Genomic DNA, 17,534 nt, shown 5'->3' on the forward strand with positions numbered 1-17,534 from the left:
ATAATTACTAGACACCCAAGTCCACATCTGTCAACCTGATATATTGTTGATGCACTTTTGTGATAGTTTGTTGTATCAGACCAACACGATTTATACGTCAATATGCCAGAAAATGCATATATCAAATATTAAGATATGGCTATATATTGTTTTAAATATTTCGTATATTCAGATAGTCTAGGACAGTCCGAGTGTTGACCGGGAGTCCGAAGCAGAGACCTAGGAAATGGTTCTCGTAGATATTAAAATGTTGAAAGACAATGTAGATGATAAAGTCTGACGCAAAAGGCTGAGCTACGCACAGTTAGGCAACACGACAGGAGAACAGTAAGTATACCTGTAATACACATTTAAAGTTTTCATTATTGAATATTCATTCATTGATGAGTAAACGTTTTAATAAATTAAATTCTTCATATGTGAAACAAATATTTGACAATAACGACATTGTATGTTTCGTTGAGACATGGAAAATAGAAAGTCTCATGTGTAATTATTTAATCTACAATAATAATGAATACATAGATAGGAATTTTTGTATTTTCCTTCCTGATGTACATATACCTTTCTGGAACTAAAACACATAGTCTCCTGTCACAACTTTGCATTTGTTAAGAAAACTTTATTAAAACATACACATTTTTAATTCCCGTTTACTTGTCTAGAGGATATAACATGATTGCCTTTTCATATTGAATTTGTTAGGTGAGTTTAATAAAATAATAAAATGCGAGGCTGTGTCGAGCATTTTGTCAATTTTGTTGAACGAGTTTGATAAATTCAATGTGGAAAGTCACAAAGTGTAAGAAAATCAAAAGATGTAACAGGATATTGCGAACTGAGTGTCACTAGTATATCAAAAGTAGATGTCAACGGCCGACATGTCGAGCCCGCCATCTGTCAAGATCTGACATGACTTTTGACCTCCATCTTTTTATCACATGTTAGCCTTTCCTTTCGAAACACCATACATTCTACTTGTTTTTACTATATAAACAAGTCAGTTTGACCAACGTCTTCTATACCATAAACGACGTCGACGTCGAAGCTTTATTACACTAGTATATTATCATTTTTATTTAAAGGTACAAAATAAAGACAAATGAATATACATAAACCTTAAAAATTACTACACATTTTGAAATATACTACTAAACATTACGATAGCTGTGAAGTATTCCCTTGAAATCAACACGAATGATTGTTTTTGTATTTTCTTAGACTGACATGGGTGGTCATTTTGTCCTACTTTCGTGTTTATCACTTTTCCGTAATCGGTCGGAAATTCTTCGGGATCACGTGATTTTAAAATTAATTCAAATAAAAAAGACGCGCGACAAAATAACTGTATTTTCATGATGGTAATTATACACGGTTTGCATGAAAAATATGAGATGTACACAATTTTATTTTCAAATTGACAGTGACATTATATTAGGCCAAGACAATGTGTTTAATGTCTAAAATTTTATTGAATTAATGTAGCCTTAACTACATAGATCAGAGTGTTTACTAGGTAAATTTCAATCACATTTTCTTTCTACAGAGTAAGGTAGATATTCATTTATATTCTTAAAACTATACTGAAAAGAGATAAACTGGAAAAGTTTGCAGACGAACTTTGAAACACTTTCATTCGGGAAGAGCCTAAATTGTCCTCCCGAAAACTTGTAGTATAGCTGTATATTACCTGTATTATAAGAATGATTTTCATGAAGTTTTTGTGAGGTACAAAAATGTTGAATTCCCTATGCTTAGTTGTAAAAGTCATGTTATCGTTGGGCATATAAAATTGTTTGCATCTATGTATAAATTATAGCTTCGTTTCGGAAGATTCTTCCGAAAAATTCCGAAAGATGCAAGACGGGTTCGTAAGCAGTCGGAAAACATACTTTGGGTTTGAAACAGGCAAATTCTTTACTCTACTTGCTGGTTATTCTTGGACATATTCGTGACTATTTGGTCAGATCCGATGCTATAGGTCATATTTTCAGTAAATAGGAAGTCTCAGCTACAAACTCTGGTTTTCATGTAGTACTCGTTCGGGTGTTGGTAGTGGACCTTTAATGGCTTTATCGCACTCCCGCGACGTCAAACATGTGATAAAATGTATTTCTATACGCATATATATTTTTCAATTAATGTTCAAAGTTCATACTGGTGTGTGACGTTATCTGTTACGACATTTTCATGTATGACGACGCGTGCAAAAATTCCCATAATGACGATATTTTCAGTTTCACTTAATTGTTACCAGATTGTATCATCCGTTTACTAGCCTTTAGCGTAGACAAGTATGTAATAAAAACATTAAGCTTATTTCCGCCATTGACAAAACATTTCAGAGTTTGTTTTAATCGTCTACTTTTGATTTGATCATGGGTCATGTTGACCTACATCAAATGTATCCTGGATTTATGTATTATGATGATGCTTGTATCATGCATGTGTATTATTATGAACTTGTATGAATAAACTTCTTCTTCCATATCACAGTTGACCTTGTTATTTTGCAAAAAGGGCCAGAGGTAAAAGAAGGAAACCAAAAGTGCTGTTTTGCCAAGGTAATTACTTTTAACCTTATCATTTCAGCAGTAAACAAAGGAGACATATTATTTCAAGAAGTTGGAAACCGAAGGACAAATTTTGAATTCATTCACAATTTTAGTTTAGTTCCTATCTCTATTTAGAAGACACTCTGTTCGCATGTCAAATTTTATTTCAAAAGCTTAAATTCCATTCAGATCTAGCATCGTACACTATAGTGAATACATGTGGGTTTACAGTCAGCGACAGGATACATAAATACTGTCCAAAATTACGCAGAACTTCACTTTGACAGTACGTACATATAAATAATCAACATTTAAATTATACGAATTCGTATGTTTAAACTAGAAAGTGCACAAAATGTATAAAAAATAAATTGTATTGATTATAGCATTTTTCGTTTTCAGTATAATTCCAATTATTTAAGGAATATGGCAGCTGCTTTCGTGATAAGGGCTGCCTCCTATTCACATATTCATTCACATGATATACCAAGAATTCAATCATATATGTCTGAAACAATTTTAAAAGTATCTGCCTCTAGTAAACTTTTATATAGACTTTGATATCTCAAGCAAATGTTAAAGATTTGTTGTTTATATTAATATCTACAGATACCAAATTTAAAAGGTAAGTGTTTAACTGGATTTTAACAAAGACATAATTGTTATAGCATAAGATATCCTAACATTAGAATGATTGTTTGATCCATGCCTTGCCAGTTATGTTTGTTATTGCGTATTTTCATTACATTCTTTTTTCAATGACAAAATGGAAACATGCATAATAAATCCGGGGACAAGGGTGAAACACCAATTTAAATTTGTCGTTTCTGTTACACAAGCTATTAAGTATGTAAACATTTCTTCTTATTTGCCCGTAAGTTTTGAATAAAAACAGGTCGGTATAATTTCATGTCACTTAATGATTTCCTAATTTCAATGTTTATAAACAGAATGGAACAGAACAGAACATTTTTAAAATTGATCCCGTGCATAAGCAGCCTACGTTAATAATGTCATACATTTACGTGTTCATTAGGCAGAAGCTGATACGAGCCAACAAGAAACTTTTGCCAATTTGTACTTATTACTAAATTCTGTATTTTCTACCGTATACATACACCAGGTTATATCTTCGCCTTCATGACATATCTGTTTTTTTGTGCTGAAAGATTGTTTATGCTATGAATTGGTACACTTCCATGAATTGCATTTTATTCTAACCAATTTCATTTTAAAGGTACTCAATTGTATCACATTATATCATATTTTCTCGCTCTTTTTGCATTATATTGCGAATTACACTTGCAAGAGATTATGAGGACGAATCAGTCAAGCTTCTATGGATTAATAGAACTATTTGTTTTAGAAATAATCGTTAGAAATAAATGTAACTTAGGTAGTACACAGGATATTTATTGCCCATTTAATACAATTATTACAAAATGCTTTCGAAAAGTTGCATTTACGATTGCTACAGTGCACTTATTTGATAAAATTAAGAAAACAGCGATAACTTTTAGATTCGTTTGATATTCAAAATTTGCAGATCAAAGCCTGCGCAAGAAGAAAGAGCTGAACATGTGCAACAAACTGAAGATATAAAAGGATTTTGAAAGATGCAACAGGATATTACCGACTGAGTGTCACTAGTATATCAAAAATAGATGCCAACGGCCAATTTACAATGTCGAGCCCGCCATCTGTCAAGATCTGACATGACCTTTGACCTCCATCTATAAATTGACCTTTGAAATAGGAGCCTTGGGTTTGCGCAAACACTGAGGTCAACATTCATGCCAAATATAAACAATATTGCTCCATGCATGTCAAAATTATTGTCCGGACAAGCTGAAAAGATCTGATATGACCTTTGACCTCCAACTGTGACCTTGACCATTGAGATAGGAACCTGCCAAATATAAACAATATTGCTCCATGCATGTCAAAGTTATGGTCCGGACAAGCTGAAAAGATCTGATATGACCTTTGACCTCCAACTGTGACCTTGACCTTTGAGATAGGAACCTTGGATTTGCGCATGCCATTCCGACTCACTGAGGTTAACAACCATGCCAAATTTAAACAGGAGTGCTCTATGTATGTTAAGTTATGGTCCGGATAATCAAATCCGGACGGACGCACGCACAGACGGCCATCTGGACACAAGCGGGCTCGACAAAAACAGTTGTTGGAGCAATGTATCAATGCTGCTGCTATGTTGACCAGTGTGGCGATCCTTACTAGATTTAGTTTTTATATGGTTTACATTCTTGAATGCTACATTAACAGACAAACATCCTGACTAGGTTCCATGTACATCCAACAGAATATCTGGCATCTATAGACTATGAGCCAGATGGGGGTTTTGCTCCCCCCCTCCCCACCCAGGGGGAATTTTGTGGACCATATTGTTTTTGAAACTCCAGTGTGTGGTGAACATTTTGGCATAAAGTTTGCAACTGGCGAGTGGGGCTTTTCTCCGTAACAACGCCTTAAAATATGTTACCCGCAAAACCAATAATTTTTTCATCAATTATTACAGACAAATGGTACCATAATGTTAGTAAATCATTTCAAGTTTGCATATTTTATTTCAAGGTGTATATTAGATGCTGCAATTTGATTAGATTTCAATGTCTGAAATGTGATGTTAAAGAAGAAAAATATCGGAAAAAGATACGTTACCCTAAAAAACCAAACACTTTTGGCATAAAGTTTTTACTGCAAATTTAGATGACCAGGTAATTAAAAATTGAAGTTACTATTAAAAAGTTCAAAGATCAGCAAAAATAATGATATATAGATTAATAGCATAAGTTAACGGAAAGCATACTTTTAGCGATTCTTAAAATGTAACGTAAATATGCTATTTTTCAATCATACCTAATTCAAACATGTTTTTCATAAAAATATTCTATCAATTTTATATTGATATTCTTTAGTTACATGTAATACAACTATATACTTATTTATCAACAAACCTCTAACTTGTAAGATGTGTTACATTGAATTCTACATTACATTTTACGTTACCAAACATACAAATTATATTGTATGTCTTCAACACAATATAATTCTGTTCTCAACAGTATAGTTTTGCATTTCAAACTGAAGGTTTAACTTAAAACACATGTATTAATATATATCAAATCAAGTTACAATTTACGTTACCGAACGCACTAACGATATCTCTTGTGTTCTGTTACTTTAAATATACTTTAGCACTTAGAAAAAGCATATTTACAATTCATTCAAAATATGTATTAACATAGCTTTGCATTCTAACTTTAAACCCATGTATTTAAAAACCAATGTACGTTACAATTTACGAAAAATAGCAAACTTACAATGATGTTTTTGTTTTAAATATTTTGCTTTCAATTCTAAACACATACATTTAACAATCAAACTGTGAAACTAGAACCTAATTTACATGGTCCATGATTACACCTTCACGAGAACACTACACAACCAAACATTTTTTAAACAACTAAAATATATATATTTAGCTATTTAAGCACGTTGTTGTGACATACTTATAATATATATAGACAGACATTGCCCGAAACAGTGCTCTATAATGATGCTAAATTTGAAACATGTATATAAAGATATTTAGAAATCTTGTGCATGTGTGTGCACATAAATGTTACATTTTATTAACTGCTGTATGTTGTAATTGTGATTGTTTTCAATGTACAGTAGATTCATTCATCAACATAGACTTCATCCAACATGTTGTCAATTTCAACTGTATCCTTAAGTAGATATACCATGCACATATATATTCTATGGAGCCGATATCCAGTAATGGTCATGACTGGAATACTGTGACTTTCTTTAATACTGTCTGTGTATATTGATGATAGTTCAATAAGACAATTATAAGAACTTCCTCAAAATAGGATTTTCTGTAAGTGAAATGAATGTAACTCTAGTATGTAAAGTGCAAAATGGGACATTAGACTGCCCAGTCTGAAGGCAAGTTCTTACAAAACTAACTCTTTTGATGGCAAATATGGGACTTTAAACTTTTATGGGTGAAGGCCGTTACCCCTTGACAAGTTTATGCCAGACAGAGGCCCTATTTGATTTCCAGTCATTTGAACCTCAACTGGTTTCTAAAGAACCTAAGGTCGGAGACAAATAACAATATTGGGGAACATTGTTACGAAACGAAAAGTCAAGCCACTTGTGTGAAGTTCGGAGGCCACTTCATTCCAAAGGTTTGTGGACCTCATACTAGCAACCCCATTCAACATCAAAAGCTCGCTAGAGTATTGCCCTTCAATCACACTGGGCAGTTGACTTTTAATAATGTTGGGTACCAAAGTTAATCTATCATTGGATTGTCTAGGTCATGAGGCTGTACAGGCCTGGTGGTTGCCACCACTAGAAAACGTGTCATTGTATTTGGTACCACCTTCTCTAACAGGGTTCCATCTTCCTGAATTTAACCTATGTGCATGTACATCAAGTCCATCTCTATGACAGCAACTATGGAACAAATATATGTTGAGCAATACTTGTCCTGCGTCGCAAACTGCAATGTCGTTGTTTGGGGATCTGTGTCCTTTACGTCCATTTTACTAATTCCTTCATTTCAAGATTAGTAGTTTACACTACCCTTACTGTGCACATTTCGGGGGAAAGGGTTGGGTTATGACAACAATTACCGTATGGACCTTGCTCCTGACACTATGGCTTTACACAATTATGGAACATCGACTTGGAGGGGCTGGGTCTAAAGGATGTGTTCAGGTGTCCTGTTCTGACGGATAGACCAGTAGGGGCACATTGTGCCAGAGTCTCAATTATGGGTCTGGTTTTGGCTTGCTAACCCTTACTCAGTAAGTGGACGTGTGGATTTGGTTAAGTGGCGGCAAGATCAACTTATCTCCAGTGTGAGACTGCAGTCTCTAAAACTGATAGTAGATATGGCTGTGCAGCCTTTATTTAACCAAAACATCCTTTGTACTTGGGTTAAAACACGGGTCCCTTCCAGATGGGAATTGGTATTTCGGGACCTGTCGCGGGACCTGTCTGGTTTAAGCAATAGAGATTCTTGGGCTAGAGGCCTTAGGAAAGGGACTCCGGGTCTTGGATCATTTACTTTGGATCCTCATTTAGATATGTGTCAGCAGAGGCAAAGCCATGTCCGGCAATAGACCCAGAAACTGTGTCCATCTGTTTGAAGTCTTCCTAGCTTCCTGGGCATCTCCGGTTTGTCCTTGTGAAAGATGCAGAAACTATGTCCATCCGTCCGCCAAACTTTCAAGAAAACCCAAGTTTCTCAGATTTATATGTTTTGCTAGATATCTTGACTGTGTTTTAGAAATTTAGGTCAGAATGGGTATCCCGTAGTACACATTAGTATGGGTATGATAGTCCCATTCCTGGGTATTCCAGCACGATAATAATTTGGTACATTTCTCCGTGCAGCCCAGGAGTTTATGAACTAATGCAATATGTGTATCATCTGGCATACATTAGTGTTAGCATTATGATTCTTGCTCTGGGTATCCCAGGGCCTTAATAATTTGGTGTTTTTCTAGGCATCCTGGAAGTTTATGGACATGAGTCAGGGTATCCCATGACCTTAACTTTTGTTATTATAAGATATGTGTGGAATAACTGCTTCAATATAGTAATTAACCGTCCATGGGGAATCTCGTCTGTTTTAAGGTCACACTTACTCGTCAGAGGTCATACCTTAGGACTAATATTGCTTTGCAATGCGGAGTTCATGTTATTTATTTATACTAATGATAATTATAATATGCAGTCATACTTGTACATTCAAAGAGCTGTATATTCTTAATATACATTTAAATAATATTGTCTAATGAATTATAAAATCTATATACATTTATTTGATAATGTTGTTCATGTCTGTTGATGTTTATTTATAGTCCAATGTATACATTTTTATGCCCCCAAAGGGAGGCATATTAGTTTTCAACTGTCTGTCCGTTCGTTAGTTCGTTCGTTCGTTCGTCACAACGTTAACTTTTTGTATGAAGGCACTTTACTCGCGAACCACTGCACCCAGGACCTTCACATGCTGATAGTACTTATCAAGTACACGACCCCTACTGACTTTGGGGTCACCAGGTCAAAGGTCAAGGTCACCAGGTCAAAGGTCAAGGCGCTGCGGGGGCATTTGTCACCATTAGTGACAGCTCTGGTTTTAAAATCCTTCAACTTTCAACTTTCAACTTTTATTTCAATACTTAGGCTCATACATAATGAACAGCAAAGCATCACAGTAAAGAAAAACATTTCAAACAATATCAATGGCGGTAACATATGTATGTTTAGTGTAGCGATATATTAGGAAACGGCAGCCTAATTTATTATACACTATATAATCAATTGTTACATGGATCATAAATGTATGTGTTGTTTCTGAAGACAATTTAGATTATTTACCATCGCGATATAAAATTAAAATTTATTTGTTTACTATTGCAGCTTTCCAAAGGCTTTGCGGTTTCCTTCATGTTGATTATTAATGAAAACTAGCTAGTATTAGGGAAACGCCAGATTATCTTCTGTTTAAATGGTTTCTAAGATTATGATTCATGTAACCAAGAACATTCATTCAAAAGATACATATATACAAATACTTTTCAGTACATAACAAATTTACCATTACAATGATTCATGTAACCAAGGACATTGATATAAAAGATACATCTAGACAAATAGTTTTTAGTACATAACAAATTTACCATTACAGTACAATGTACTAACAAAACAATGAAATAATTCTATTTCAGCGTAAATGTATCAGACAATGAAATAGTATTTCAGCATATACGTATCAAACAATAGGGTACTATTTCACAATATATAACAATTATACAGTTTGCCTTAAACATTTATAGTTTTCATTATCTTATTCATAAATAAACTTAAGTTCTTAAGATCTTTATAATTATCATTAGATAGTAATGCTCCAAATATTATGATATTTGGTCGTTGGTAATACTTCTTGTCTATATATTTCTTTCTTATATCATTAAAGTGTGAACATACTAATACATAATGGAATTCATCACCAATATAATTACAGAATAAACATTTTCTTTCGTTTGAAGGTGTTCCTCTCCATCTTCCAACTTCTATTGGTTAACGATGGTTTCTTGTTAAAAATGACATCATTCTTTTACATAAATATGTAGGTAAAGTATTGATATACGTGCTTCCTTTATATACAGTTTTATAGAGTTTATACATATTTGTATTTGATGTTCTTTCTATTTCCGCATACCATGTTTGTATGAAAATATCTCTTAGCTTTTGAGAACATGATTTAATTAACCACTTGGGATTTGAAAAACTTTGACTATACCATATTCCTGAGTATCCTGATGTACAAAGTATATTTTTGATATTCTCAATCCATTTGGATTTAGTTTCTTTAGACGCATGTAATTCATAAATCAACTGATAAATTTTAGATGATACCTTTTGTTGGGCTACATCACCAGTGTTTTCTACAAGTTTTGTCCAAAAAGCTACAATTCTATTCTTTATATCTACAGAAACTGGAGTGATGCCTAATTCACCATATATCATATAGGATGGTGTCGACTTTTTTAAACTGAAAACATACTTATAGAATTTTAATGGAACTCTTTCTATAACATCAATATAACCAAATCCCCAGATTTCACTTCCATATAAAAGTATTGGTTTTACTGTTTTTTCAAAAAGATCTATCTGCATGTCAAAAGGTAGTGATAAAGTTCTAATCTTCCTCAAAAGACAGAATAATGCTTTGTTTGCCTGTTCGGCAATATGTTTTTGGCTTGTAAAAAAGCTCCGCTCCTAGAAAAATATATACCAAGATATTTATAATTATCGACTATTTCTACAGTATCATTTCCAATTTTAAATTGTAGATTTCTTGGCTGTCTTCCTTTGCTAAAGATTACAATTTTTGTTTTATCAACATTTTTTGAAAGTTTCCATTTATCACAATATATTTTGAAACAATCTAATGCATGTTGCATATCCTCTTTATTATCACTAAAATGACTGTATCATCAGCGTAGAGTAAAATGAACAATTTAAAAAAAATTCGAGAATCATCTGAGACTGACTCTTTAACGACACCATGTACATTATTACCGTTTAAATAATCCTCTAAATCATTCAGAAAGATACTAAACAAAAAAGGGGACAAGTTTTCTCCTTGACGAACGCCGTTTAAGCAGTTGAAAAAAGGAGAACTTCCATCATGGGTCACAACTTTCGACTTTATATTCTCATACATTTTATAAATGATATTATAGCATTTTTCGTTTATATTTTGCTTCTGTAATTTCTGCCAAAGTCCTACTCTCCAAACTGAGTCAAAGGCCTGTTTAAAATCAACAAAACAACAAAACAATTTCTTTTTATCAGAATTAACAAGATCAATTAGGCTTTTAAGGATAAATAAATTGTCATTTGTTGAGTAATTTTTTCTAAACCCTGCTTGTGTTGATTTTATAAGACCTGTTTTTTCTGCATATAAATTTAGTCTCTTATTTATGATACAGGTAAACTATTTACCAAAACAGCTTAACAATGATATTGGACGGTAGTTTTCTGGTAAATTTGGATCACCTTTGTTTTTGTATATAGGTTTTACCACTCCTACTGTCCAACTTTCTGGTATTATGCCTTCATTAAAAATAATATTAAACAATTTTGTATAAATTGGCAACATAGTATTTATTGTTGCCTTTAATTGCTCGTTTACAATATTATCTATACCAGGTGATTTATTATTGCTTAGACTCCTTAATGCTTGTAAAATTTCTTGCTCTGTTATAGGACCGTTTATTTCTGTATTAACCCGTATGTCTTCTTCGTTAACACTATTGTCATTTATTTCATTTTCATCTTCATAAACCTGTTCATTCACCTTTTTAAAAAAGTCATAAAAATCATTTAATGGAGCACTCACTGGCTTTGAATTTGTGTTCGAGTTTATAACCTTCCAATACTGCTTTGGATTAGCATTTCGCAGACTTCTTAACCTACCAATTCTGTCCGAATTAAACTTATTATGCGAAATTCTCAACGTATCCTTATACGGTTTGCTAACTTGTTTCAACAGTGTTTTATAGTAATTTGTTTTAAATCTGTTATATGCCCTTCTTGTTTTGTTATATAAATTTCTGGCATTTAAACACGACCTATTAAACCATGGTTTTTTTATACGAGTTTCGTTTCTGGTGTCCATTTTTGTACACCATACCAAAAGTCTCCTTTGAACAATTTTCAAAAATACATCCAATATCAGAGACAATATCATCGATATCATTTTGGGAAATAATTTGCTCTCCAGATAAACCATCTAACTTGTATTCAATCTCTGCCACTTTAATAATATCAAAATTTTCTGTAAAAGATTCTGATTTACTCGAATCCCAATGTTTACAATATTGTTCTTTTTCAGTAGTTGTATTTCTCAACATAGGAGAAAAAGTTGTTTTTAAAGTAAGAGTTACTGGACAGTGCACATCCGAAAATAGGTCACAGAAGTTTTCTATACAAAAGTTTGAAATATTTCTAAATACACAAGAAATTGATAAAAAGTAGTCAACTGTACTTGCATTTCTGCATGTTAATTTCGTGTCGTGGAAATCTGACCCGACTCTTCCATTCAATATAAATAAATTATTATTTCTACAAAAATCTATCAACTGGTAGCCATAATTGTTCATGACATAATCCATGGTTTTTCTTTCGATTGGTATATTATATGTATTAAAATTCTGTATTCTTTCAGCATCCTCATCTTCAACAAATTCCAAATCATACAGTTCACAGATAAACTCGTCCATTTGAACATAGTCAGACATATTACTGCATCTTGCATTGTAATCTCCAAAAAGCAATATGTGTTTATTATTTACACAGTATCTAAAAACTTCGTTCTGAAGTTCAAGAAATGGGTCATCATGTGCATACTTTGACCCAGCGGGTGGTACATAAACAATGCCACATTTAAGATCTTCGGCCTTTTCATCCTGTATACCATATATAGACTTTGAAATTGTAAAAATGTGTACCAGTTTACAATTGCAATCGACATCAATTTTTAAATATGGAGTTAATTCATGCTTTACAAGTAATGCAATACCCCCTGGCCGGTACCTAGATAGCTTTTTTCTATTAAAAACATGTACATTGTAACCAGAAATTTGTATATCATCCGAAACATCAGTTTTTGTTTCTTGTAATCCTATTATATCATATTTATTTAAAAACGAAATAAATTCTGGACATCTTAGCTTTGACACTAATCCACATACATTAAGACATAATATATATATATATATATATATATATATATATATATATATATATATATATATATATATATATATATATATATATAATAAATCCTAACCATATAGGTAATACCAAAATTTTAAATATTTTTTCATTAACATATATAGTCATATTTCGGAAAGGTAACGTATTATATGTGACGTATCGAATAAGTTAACTCAGGGGGCAGTTTTATCATTATATAAATCTAATTATTGAACTGTGTATTGGCCATTATCATTATTTTACAACTTAAAAAATCATCATATTTGTTGATATTTTTTTATGTTCTAGTAATTTCAAAAAGAGTAACGTAAGTTACGGATAATACATAAAAGATATGAACATATGATAATTTCAATTTTAAATACATAAACATATGTAAATGTCTTGTTTATTATGATTTACTGTACAATTTGCATGTTTATAATAATAAATTAACATAAATGGTGAATTAAATGAGAATTTGCATGGTAACGTATTTTAAATCTCCGTAACTCGTTAAAGCCCCAACGGAAACTTGCAAACTTTTGTCTGTGAATGCCAACTACCATAAAGTTTAAGGAAATCATAGTGTTGAAAATTCCCCCTGGGGGGGGGGGGGGGGGGGGGGGGCAGGGTCAATTGTCAGCTCAAGGTCTACTAGTATTTTAAAAAGAGATTTTCTACTTTTGACTATAAATTAGTAATTTGATTTTCTAAATCTGTTTTACCTAGTTTCAAACATGAACTAAATTTTTAAAGATACACATGATTTCATAAAAATCATACAGAGAATATAGCCTTTTTTAATATAAACATTTTCTTTCTGATTTGACCAATATACCTAGTTTTTATTCTAAGAAGCACCAGTATTAAAAATCCTCTGACTGATGATGCACAGAGTGATCTCAACAGCTGACTTAGAGCACTGGATGTTAAAATGAGATAAAACAATGAGTTGGATAAATTCATTGTATAGTTGTTCGTATGATAAATTCCGATCTTATATAAAATGTATTATATATAAACATTCTGTCATAGATTCTTTTTCAAAATAATATCCCGAGACCTAACATATCTCTATATTTTGAATATATGAAAAATAATGACATGTAACTATTAGAATTTAGAAAAAAAGAAAAAAGAAAACATTTGACTACTATATTGCTAGAATTGCCGATAATTCTTACATTGTGTGTTTTTACCTTAAATAATTTACAAAAAAGAAAAAACAACAACAACAACAATAAAACAACATTTTCTCTTCTTTCTTGTCATAAATCTGTAGGATTTATTTGTTTTAGACTTTCGACTAAAATTTTGTATACAAAATTCCATCATGAAAAGCCACATTTACAAATTTCACCCAACAAGAAAATTTGGGATTTACAAATAGACAATACAATCATGTTTTTTTGGGGTTTCAGAGCAATGAATTTGATTGTTGTTATATTTATTGTTCATATAATGTAGGATGGATTTCCCTCGTATCGCGGTACTCGATAAATTCTTACCTTTAGTTTCTTTTCTGTATCATAACTTCAAGTCATCTGTCTGCCATAAGTTGCAAAACGTTTTTCTTTCTTAGCTAGCGGAAAATTGTGGAAAAACACATAAAAATGTCGGCCATATTTGACCTACTTAAAAATTCCCATAATCCTGTAATATCGCGGTATTTGATTGAGGCCTTCCTAGGGGTTCATTAAATGTTTCTGCACACTATAAAACAGTAGATATTGTTCACGAAAGTCACAGTTCATAACAGGTAGGTTTAAACAATTTATAAAAACTTTCAACTGCAAAAAATAACAGTGAACTTAAACAGGAACAGTTTCAATGTATTTTTTGTTTTGTTTTATTCTTCCTGTTGAGGACAGTGTGGACACCTGAACACACTGCCTCTTCTCAATACAGACACTGCTGCAGTATTTTAAATGTGTCCAATGTGTGCAAAAGTCACATTTGCCCCATTTGACAAAAACTATTGTCTGACAACCGCGTAATTCCTCTGGCTGCCAACCATGACACACACAGCACAAGTCATTATCATTTACTGAGATGTCACTGTCACTGTTCTACACTGTCTGGTGACAAATTAATTGGCTGGCTACCCTTATTTAGACCTGAAGTACTAGGCACTGGTGTGCACTGAGCATTTACATTTTTAGCATTCAAACCTGAACTTTTGCCTACATTTTTCAATGTTTGTTTCTTAGCAGTCTTTTCTGCACTAGAATCAACTTTCTGTTTTTTGTTTGCAGAAATGTGAAGAATGTCTTGGTTTGACTTTTTCATGAGGCTTCCAGCTAAAAATGGTGCAATAAATTTAGGTTTTGGTTTCTTCACTACATTGATTATTTTTCTTTCTTGAAAAAAACTTTGAGCTTTTTTTTCACTAGCTGAACCTACTTCCTTTACACTCTTTTCACTAACGACTTGTACTATTTTTTGTTACAGGTAAGCTGGACTGATTTGATACATCTGTAGAATCAGCACCATACATAATTGTGTCTTGTGAACAAGAATCAATGTCACTAGGTGCTACCTTTGACTCATAAATGACAGCTGGTGCTACCTGAGTAGGATTTATAACATCTTTATCAAATGGATACACACCAGCCTTACGAAAGGCAGCAATCAAATTTTCTGGCCTCAAAGCCTTTATATATCGATGTGCCGTCAGTTCAGCAACATGGTATCTGGTAATAGAACTTCCAGGATTTTGTTTCATGAAAACATGACACTCATGGTTATACATGGACTTATATGGTCCGAAGACACCAACACCTAAGGGTTGCGTCAAGTGACTAGAATGGGGCGGCAACACAAACAGTATCACATTCTTCTTTGTTGCCCATTCAGTGAGAGTAAGACCAATATGAGATTTATGGCCATCATACAGAATTAATGTTTTTTCGGCTATTCTTTTCTTCAGACAATGGCACATATTTAACAAAATGTTTTGTCAAATAGTTCAGGAACACATTGGAGTTCGACCATCCAGTTTTTGACATTTCCCCATCTGAACTAGGTGAAGCTCCTTTTAATAGTTCATCAGTCCAACGTTTCCCTGGGAAAATGTAGTAAGGTGGTACATAGTTACCTATAGCATTACCACATGCAATAATGGTTACATTACTAGACCTTGGTGAAGTAACACATTGGGCTACGGAATCCTTACCACAAACTATTTTTGCTGGAGAATGTTCTGTGCTAACACCAGTTTCATCAATATTGTATATGTGATCAGGGTGACTATGTAAATTGTTAGTGGAAAGTACAGTTCCTAGTTCCTTGAAATATGCATCTAAATGCTCCTTGGAAGCAGATTTTGCCCTTACAAGTGACACCTTTTGAGGCATAACTCTTTTAAGGTTAGGCCATCTAGCAAGGAAGTCATAAAACCAAGAGTTGCTTAAAGCAGTCTGTGATTTTACAGTCTTACCAAGGGACAGAGCAAAATCTCTACCCATATACTGGATTTCAGACTTATTGTAGCCATAACCAATACTGGCCATACAGGTTATGTGATCAGCCAGTTGCTGTTCTTCACAGGGACTGAAGAGAGTTTTTAGTCCAGGTTTGGCATCGACATTGACGTTACCCCTTGTTCGATCACGTAAAGTGGACTCCGGCACATGGTATTGTCTTGCAGCCCTATAAACATACATGCCCCTTTGTGTGGCTTCAAAAGCATGCTGTATATTAGCCCTATCATGCTGAAGGCGCTGAACTTTTGGCACTGGCTCCTGTGAATAAAAGGACTATACTTTGTATATTTAAATACTGATCAAAATATTTAGAAAATTAATGTATGATTTAACACAATTTGCCATGGGCTATACATTTGTATATTCAAATCAAGACATTTTTAAAAAATCATATATTTATTCTTTTAACCCTGTTAGGGTCTCAGTGTAAGTGTTATTTATAATAAAGTCTCATTTTCAAAATTGTTTCATGTGTGATAATGAAAATTTCACATTTCTAAAATAGGAAAATTAATCAACTTCAGAAACCCTTTGGGGCCTCTTAAATTTTGCCTTCAATTTGACATCTACTGGACACGCCTACTTGCGTCATCACGTGATCACAACAATTTCATTCATAAAAACAATGCATCAGACGAACTTTCTAAGGCTTTCCGGTCTGTGGATTTAGTTATATTTAAATAAAATCTTTTTTTTTTGTTGGGAAGGGGTGATAAGATGATGAATATTTTTGAAATATTGGATGTTTGCGATAAAAGTATGTAATACTTACCATCTACGGTGGCATTTTGCAAAACGTGTTTGTAAACAAAAACGCGTGGATCCGGTTTACGAATGTAGGTCACTGCTGTCAACACTAGGGGGCGCTTGGCGAAAATTTCAGGCAAAGGGAGATAGGGGGAACCCGCGATATTACCGGAAACCACTATATCTTGTGTACAGCTTAACGGATTGCAAAGAACCTGGTTGAATGACTTCTCACTAGATATTTGCTGTGCCGTCTTGTCTATGACACTGTTTACGTTATAATCAGTGTTATCGGAATCCGAATCATTAAACCGTCCTCCAAATCACGCCTCTTTTGAAAGTAAGATCGTGTAATTTATGCTGCCCTAAATAAGTTGATTTTGACCTTTTAGGTCTTACTTCAAATGTGTATTAAGTGATAACA

This window comes from Mercenaria mercenaria, chromosome 10 (assembly GCF_021730395.1).
Source record: "Mercenaria mercenaria strain notata chromosome 10, MADL_Memer_1, whole genome shotgun sequence".
Classification (NCBI taxonomy): Eukaryota; Metazoa; Mollusca; class Bivalvia; order Venerida; family Veneridae; genus Mercenaria; species Mercenaria mercenaria.